We start from the raw sequence: 8531 nt of genomic DNA on the forward strand, positions 1-8531 counted from the left end.
CTGCCGTCGCGCCAGCGAATATTCGTCACGAGCCCAGCCCTAAGCTGCAATTACTTTCGCTTCCTCGCGCCTATAAATTTCCCCCTGATGTCTTCTAAGAAAGATAAATGGCGGGAGAATATTTCAAGAGTTGCTGCTATCTTGACCGCTGGCATATGCGGAGTCATTCACTTCTTAGTAATCCCCGCAAGTGATGCCTGCGACAGATTACTTTTCTACGAAAGAGACGTTCCTGAGAAGTGAAACAAAAAGTTATCCTGGCAGAGTTGAACTGTTAGCGAAAACTGATATACCGTAACAGTCGGACACTCTTGGAGCGGTTGCCCTGGAAAGTATCTACACAAAATTCTCTGTGAAAACCCAAAATCACGCCATCTTATGCGCCTATTAGCCTCATCCGTGCTCAAGGCAATCATTCGGTGTTTGAGAACTTGTGATGGTTCGTTTTTCATGTCGTTCGTGTCGGTTCCCGCGCGTAAGCACAAACGGGGCGGAGTAACACTACTGCAATATTCAAGGAAATGAAGTGGAAATATGAAAAAAGGGACTCATGTATTCCTGAGGGAAGCTGCATTTGCTCAACTCGTTACTTTTAGTTAGGCAGAGCTGAAAAATCGGCAGAGAGGCTCATCAATTTTGTGACGTTTCCTCGGGAAAATTATGAAATATGGCATTGCGCCTTGCCTCCTGGAATCCGCCTTGGCCAGAGTGCGTGCCGTTAAAACGACTTTTTTCAAAAAAAGAACGTTCGAAATAGCGGCCTGAGGGTGTAAACGAGTACTTTGGGGTGACAGAGGCCCTATTAAGAAGGCCGCTTCTAAATAATACTTTAACTTCCCTCCCGGGAAAGGAACTTTAAGTCGAAATCAAGAAGGAATGTCTCATCAGGCACGACTGACGATCCATGCCCATCCCGCGTTGGCGCCCCACGCGAAGTACAGAATCTTCACGCCGTCGATAAAAGACCCCGTTTGATTCTACTTGTTAAGCGGCACACCTGGCTAAAACGTGTTGGGGCGCTGCGATTGCACCAGCAGAGCTGACGTGCGTCGTATCAGCTCCGAATGAATTCGTATTCCGCCCTGAACTCCCTTCGTACCGCCCGAAAATCAGCTGGATAATTTTCGAGAAGCCTCCAGGATACTCTGGACACCAACAATACCCAGTTGGGCCCAACATTGGCTGCACAACGGCCGATATTCGGTCCCGAACCTCGACACGCCGCGCAAAGCCAAACAACGCAGTCACGTAGGCGGGAGGATAGCGCCCGGCGGTCGGCGCCATGATGACTGCGACGGGATATGATCCAGCCGCCATGCAAGTCGTCAAAATTCAGACTTTGCCCGCAAATCAAACAGTATTTCACAATTTCACCGAGTACGTGATCGAGAATAAAACCGAACGCTAGCAGGAACGTCTACAACAGGAGCAACTGCGCTGAGACGGTGTGACCCATAGAGTTTCTCAATATTGAGAAACTCTATGGGTGTGACCACTGGAATGCAGCGCACCCGGAACGCACACCGGCGCCGACAGACGCCGTGCAGCGCCAACTGGAAGCCAGCGTTCATGCCGAAGCTGGGAAAAGAATCCGTTGTCGTATTTAAGCCAAGAGACACGATAAACCTCACCGCGTATAAAGGCACGAACATACTCGGAGCTGCCATCAGCACGGCTTCAGGTACCCCTCAAGCCTCGCATGAATTGACCATTGGGCCTGCCTGCGACCAAAATATCATCATCGTGGGAATGTGTAATTCAGAGCGCATAAGCCCAGTGCTTGCCGTGAGAGAACTCACCATAGACGGCGCATGGCGTGAAATACAGGAACACCTCAAACCCGCCGAAGATACGTGCCGTGGCGTTATCAACGTAGACCCGGCAGTGACGGAGCAAGACATCTCAGGGGTCATATATTCGCCCGAAGCCCAAATCCTCAACATACGCAAACTCGGACAAACAAATGTGGCGGTCCTGGCTTTTCAGGGACGAAAAGTGCCGCGTCACATTTTCTGCTGGCACGAAGCCATCCCGGTCCGCCTATACACAAAAACCACCCCGGCCTGCCCGCGATGCGGGGCGGTTGGATATCGCGCGGACGTGCGCCCTTCGCCCAGCGGCCAACGGTACCAGGTGTGTGAGGAAGCGCAGCCGGGACTTGAACACAACTGCACGCCCACCTGCCTCATCTGCGTGGACAGTCATTTCACTGGATCAGCGGACTGTGGCGCCAAATTTAGATATCGCAGACCAGGAACAGTGCACAACAGCGGCACCAACAAAAGCACCAACTCGAGAGGCGCTGGTAGCGACCGCCTTTCAGGCGTGGAACGACAGCGAAAGCATCAACAAAAAGGGGATGGAGACGATCCAGGGAACCAGGGAACCAGGGCCGAAGGCACGCCAAAGCAGCAACGAACCCGCCAGCAGAGGATCACACAAAAGTGAGCAGCTGGGCACGGGTCGCTAGTTCCCCCCCTCCCTCTTTCGTTGGCAATACAGGCACTTAAAACCGAAAATAATCAGCTGAAGCGGGAGCTGGAACACCTTTGCCAAGAAATTCGCACGATCAAAGCCTAACGTAGCCTTGTCACACCAGCCCCTCCACAGGACGGGGATTCTGACCGTGGGGAAACTATGATCCCTACAGAAGATGCAGAAGACAGGCAGCCTCTGGCGAACCAGGTTGTCAGGGGCTCTATTCGAGAAGAAAACACACAGATTGAACCTGCCCTGCTTCAAAAAGTAGAGCACATTAAAACCGACCTTGAATCACACTTTCAGATCACCCTTCAGAACATCCTTCCTGCCGTCCTTCAAAATATTTTCACGGGAAAAATGAAATAGGAGAGTTTAATGGCGTAGATACACGGGGAGAAAACGCACTAGACCGCGATGCAGTAGTACTTGCAAACAGGGAGAACGCGTCTCGATCCTCCTCCCCGTCTTCCTTTCAGTCCTTTTCTTACAGGCGCTATGGCGCATACACAGATAGGGGGATTGTAACAGGAAAGCCGCCGTGAGACATACACTAATGGGCTCGCACGATGACAGCACTGCGGCATTGCCCCCTCCCCTGAAAGGCATTGGCACGATGCTTTACCAACAGTTCCTCTAGACGGAAAACAAGAGAAATGACAGTTTTACGCAACACCACAGTTGTCCGAGGTTGACTTCAACGAGCGTGATAAGGTTTCATCCGTGCAACATGGACAACCTCAGCTCGCATAGGGGCCCGGGGGGAACGCACTGTTTCTTCAGGAATAACCTCATAATTCACGTCACTCATCCGGCGCAAGACTGTGTATGGTCCGAATTAGCGTCGCAGTAACTTCTCGGAGTGGCCTCGTCGATGAACCGGGATCCACAGCCACACTTGTTCTCCTGGCCGGTAAGTGACTTCTCTGTGCTGGAGGTTGTACCACCACGCATCACGGGTTTGCTGGTGTCAACCCGTGATGACATCGGCGCACCCTTCAGGAAGAAGCATGGAGTCGAGCATAGTGATGACATCCCGACCATATGCTAAGCGGGAAGGAGAAAAGCGCGGAGTTTCTCGTGCCACCGTATTGTAGGCGAACGTCACATATGGAAGGATGTCATCCCAATTACGGTGGTCTATGTCTACGTACTGCTATTGTCTGGTTCGACCGTTTTGTAAGTCCATTAGACTGAGGGCGATACGTGGTTGTTTTACGGTGGCTGGTGCAGCTAAGTTTCAGGACTTCGTCAAGCAGTTGCGCAGTGAAAGTAGTTTCTCTGTCTGTGATGACTACCGTCGGGGCACCATGGCGAAGTAGGATGTTTTCATCGAAGAAGTTCGCAACCTCTGTGGCTGTGCCCCGGGAAATAGCTTTGGTCTCACAACAACGAGTCAATTAATCAGTAGCAACGATTATCCACTTGTTGCCAGACGAGGACAGAGGAAAAGGACCCAAAAGGTCCATCCCCACTTGTTGAAAGGGTACTTCTGGGGGATCTATGGGCTACACAAATCCTGCTGGCTTTGTCGGTGGTGTTTTGCGCCTCTGACAGTCACGACAGGTTCTAACATACCGTTTCACGCTCTCAGTCAGCTTCGGCCAGTAATACTTGAGGCGTATGCGCGCCAAGGTGCGGGAGAAGCCGAGATTAACCGGAGGACGGCTCGTCGTGACAAGCTCCGAGGATCTCCGCACGTTGTGTTTTGGGAGCGACGTGTAAAACATCACCCGGGACAAAACGGAAGTACCTAAAATTCACGTTACTTTTGGTGGCACTCATATATGGAGACCATCCACGTGCTGGGCCTGCAAATTAATAACAAAGGCAATAAAGCCGTTGCCCTTAACAAACTTAAATCCGCGTGTGAACAAATCAGCCGCATGATCGGTCGAGTATCAGGCAAACATGGGGGTCACCAGGAATGCGAGACGCTCCGCCTAGTACAGGCCTTCGTCATCAGGCGCTGAACATATGCAGTGCGCTATCTTAAACTGCGACCATGCTATCTTAAGAAACTTGACATTATGATCAGGGCAGTTGTTGAAAGAGCCCTTGGACTCCCTTCTTAAACGTCCACCCAACGTTTAACACAGCTCGGGATGCCCAATACGATCACTAAGCTCATAGAGGCTAAGTACACGAGGCAAATCATGCGACTGTCAATGACAAGTACTGGCAGGCAGGTCCATGAGGATCTCCGCATCACTCTACCCCCTGCCACTGAAGACAGAGCGGACATCTCTCCCGCCTGGCGCCGTAAACTAATCGTTAAACCTCTGCCCCGTATTATGCATCCTGACCGAAACTTGGGAAGAAGACAAGCCCGGGCAACAGCCATAACAAAACAATATGGCACCCGTAAAGGCGTGTATTATGTAGACGCAGCGGGACCCACACCGGAGGGCATCTGTACGGTTGCGGTCCTGCACGAGGGAACACAGATGGACGGACTATCGGTGAAACCATGTAAAATTAAGTTTGCTGAAGAGACGGCTATAGCACTGGCCGCCACTCACTCTGACACAACGCACATAATGTCTGACTCCCAACAAGCTTGCCGAAATTTCATCAGGGGTCGGGTAGCACTCATAGCTAGAAAAACTCTCACAAATGTTAATCCGGAAATACCCGACACCATAAGGCAACTAGTATGGGTACCTGGCCACCATGGAGTGGAGGGGAATGAGGCTGCGCTCACAGCCGTCCGAGCGTCTCTCCCTCGGAATTCCTCTGACTTCCCAGGCTCTGACCGCACGCCCGTGCGCCCGCGTCTTACCCTCTAACCACATTCTCTGAGGTCACAACACACCTGCGCCTAGGCAGGCAGGCATTCCCGGTGCCCGCCAAGGGCCTGGATAGAACTGAGGAGTGCTATCTTCGCCGACTGCAGTCGGGATCATTCTACAACCCCGCAATGCTCAAACACATCAACCCGTCCTTCTCGGGTTCGTGTAACTTTTGCGGCCAGTGCGCAGATACATGTCATATGGTATGGGCCTGCCAGCATAATCCAGGGTTAAGCCAAAGTGAAACCAATGAGGGAGGGCTGGGAGGCGGCCCTGTCCGGTGTCTCGGACCTGGAGTCTCGTCGGACCCTCGTCCAGCGGTCACGGGCGGCCGCCTCGACCAATGGGATTCCGGACTGAGGAACACCACCCACGCTATACAAGCTTAACGACCTCTCGCTCCCTTTAACTCTGTCCTGTACATTACGAAAGTTTTTTCTCCTCCTCCTCTTCCCTGAAAAAACAAAAAATGTTAGGTGCATCCCGTCCGAAAAAAGGTCAGGACATAAACTCAAAAGCAGGAAGACACGTCCAATATGAATTAGACCGAAAAGCACATATCCGCAAGCATATCTTTCAGTTGGTCAATAGATACTTTTATGTTTTATAGTCGGGGCCGCAAACTAGTAAATGTATTCCCGCTAAGCGTGGTACTGAAATGAACAACTTGTAATTTAAAACGATATGAGGTATGAAATGAGATATCGCGAGATCCCCAAATGAAGACATTTTTATAATACGCAGTTAGAACCACTGCGACTACATAATCGAAGCTTTCAAGCAATTTAGGGGCAAATATTCTCCCACCTTAAAAGATTGATCGCAGCTTTTTTTCTGTCTCTGCTGCTTTCTTCGTTTCTTTGCTTTTACAGTGACAGCTCTCAAAATATTTAAATGTGGGTTGCTATTAAAGGCGATACTTTTTATCAGAAGGAACGCGCCTGTTTAATGCCGGTATGATGGTGTGCGCACTGCCGACGGCTTATACAAAAAACAAACCAGCTACTGAAATTTGAACAATCGAACGCAGGCCCTCCTGTTTCTGTGATGCGAAAATATACACTCGTCCAACAATCTCTGTTTGTTTACATGGAAAGTATGTCCGGCGGATCACACGCTCGCAACGCTGACGACAGGACTGGGAACAACTCTTCCATTCGGTGTAAATTAATGTAAAATTTATGCTAATCAGCGTATCTGGAGTGGCAAACTAATTATGCTGATCGCCGAACCACTCACGGGGGCCAGTCACAGGCGGGAACAACTTTCGCTCATTAATAACCTCGCACAAAGGGCGCTAAGGGGTCGCTGTATCGTTCGATGGTTTAAACTTAGCTTTAAATAAGAAACATAAGTTTATACGGTTTATGCTCACTATAAAAAATCAGTTGTGTACGGTTGGATGTAAAACCACTTTTTATGAATTCCGGTGGCTATTACAATATCTGTGCCGTGCTACCTATCCACGCGTGATTGCTCATAACTCGGTATAGAATCGGGCTTTACACCCAAGTTGAGAGGCCTTTTTCAACACGCGGAAAATTAGAAAAATTTTTGAGGAACTATTTTGGCCAAATTGGATACAAGAAAACAATAAATACCTCCCGTTTCTGCTCCTCACCCAAACACACGTAATCCACAACATTTATTATCAGAATCACTGACAACAGCAATGCCGCTGCGACGCTAGTATATCTGGAGGGCCGTAAGCCGAAACTTAATAAGTAAATATGAACACAATGCCCATGACATAGCCCAGGATGTTTTTTTCTCGCTTCAGAGCTGCAACATCAGGATGTACTGCATGAAATATCGCTTTTATGGTATATGCACGCTTGCACTCGCACATGTTTACGTCAAGAATTTTCTGTTTTGGTCATATCACATTTTGCGTATTCGTCTCCAAATGTTGTTTCCTATTTTTATCAAATCCTCGTGAGCAAACGCTTATTAGCTAGACCTTCGTAAACACAGGATTTCCAACAATACGGAGACAATGAAAAAGGTCAACAAAAAAGCAGTGAGGAAACCTTCCCACGTCTTCACTACTGCGCCTTTAGGCATCCAATCAACCAAATGAGGAAGCTCCCGTCTCTACAGAAAGATTTTTTGGTGTTGTAAACAGTGACGAACTGTTTCTATATCTAGATACGTTTTCGCGATTGTTAGCGAGACAACTCAAAAGTCAAAAAGCTCATGTGGCCCATACCAAGCACAGGCTGAAATAGGGAAGCTGCTGCCCACTCGGAAAAAGCGCCGGCCTCCTTTCGCTACATTTCTCTCCGTAATTGGGTGCCTTTGATTGGAGGGAGGACGAAAATAAACAGCCGTGTAGGTCAGTGGGTAGGTAGGCCCGACACCGAAACGGAATGAGAGCTCACTCGTGTACAGATAAGAAAGCCGAGATGTTTTTTTCTCCTTCCTTTCTGCGTCTTTGCTGAACTGATTTTCCTTGCGACGACGCCTAACCGTACGCAGCAGCTTCGAGAATTCGACCATTTGAAGTAATAAACCTGTGGTAATCACCAAAAATTCAGCTACCTATCTCGACGCCGACTCAGACTGTGACAGGTATCAGAAAAGTGGGTCGGGCCTGTAAGTTTAAACGCGAACAAAAACAAGGTTGAACGCCTCTGAAAACATTTCAGCTACAAATATGACGACGCAGTATGGTACAGTGTGTATGCGTGTGTACGTGCCTCTCCGTGTGTCAAATTGGAAGGGCTTTGCGGCTTAAGAGAAGAACATGTCTTTGTTCGAACGTGGTAGCTCTGGTTAATGAGTCCTCGGGGAGATGAATTTTACAAAACACCGAGAGGTTGAGAGGGCGAGCCGGGGCTGCGAAGGGCGTACGCGATGCGTCGTCGGGCGGCGGGCTCTTCTCGTAGGGGCATCAAGTAGTGCCGTGCGATGACCGCCTAGTCGTCCATCACATCCTTGGCCTGACCCAGATAGCCGCATTGTCGGAAGTACGTGACCGCGCCGTCCCGCTGTTAGCCTGACCATTTATACGTCGGCATGGGGCCCCTACCGGGAAGACGACTCCCTCGGGAGAGAGAACGCCGCCGGGCACACGTGTTAAAAGAAGAACGAAACCTCCCCTCGTGGGAACCCCTGTGTATACATCTATAGATGCGACGCATAGGCGGAGCGGCGAAGGGACCGCGTTTTATAGCGCGCATAACGTTGAGGGGACTGCGTGAGCCGGTCCCAATCGATGACGACGTTGGCGTACTTGTAAAGCGGCGTGGACTCTAGGTG

This window comes from Haemaphysalis longicornis, unplaced genomic scaffold, assembly GCF_048455015.1.
Source record: "Haemaphysalis longicornis isolate Haplotype H1 unplaced genomic scaffold, Haemaphysalis longicornis Haplotype H1 scaffold_3, whole genome shotgun sequence".
NCBI lineage: Eukaryota > Metazoa > Arthropoda > Arachnida > Ixodida > Ixodidae > Haemaphysalis > Haemaphysalis longicornis.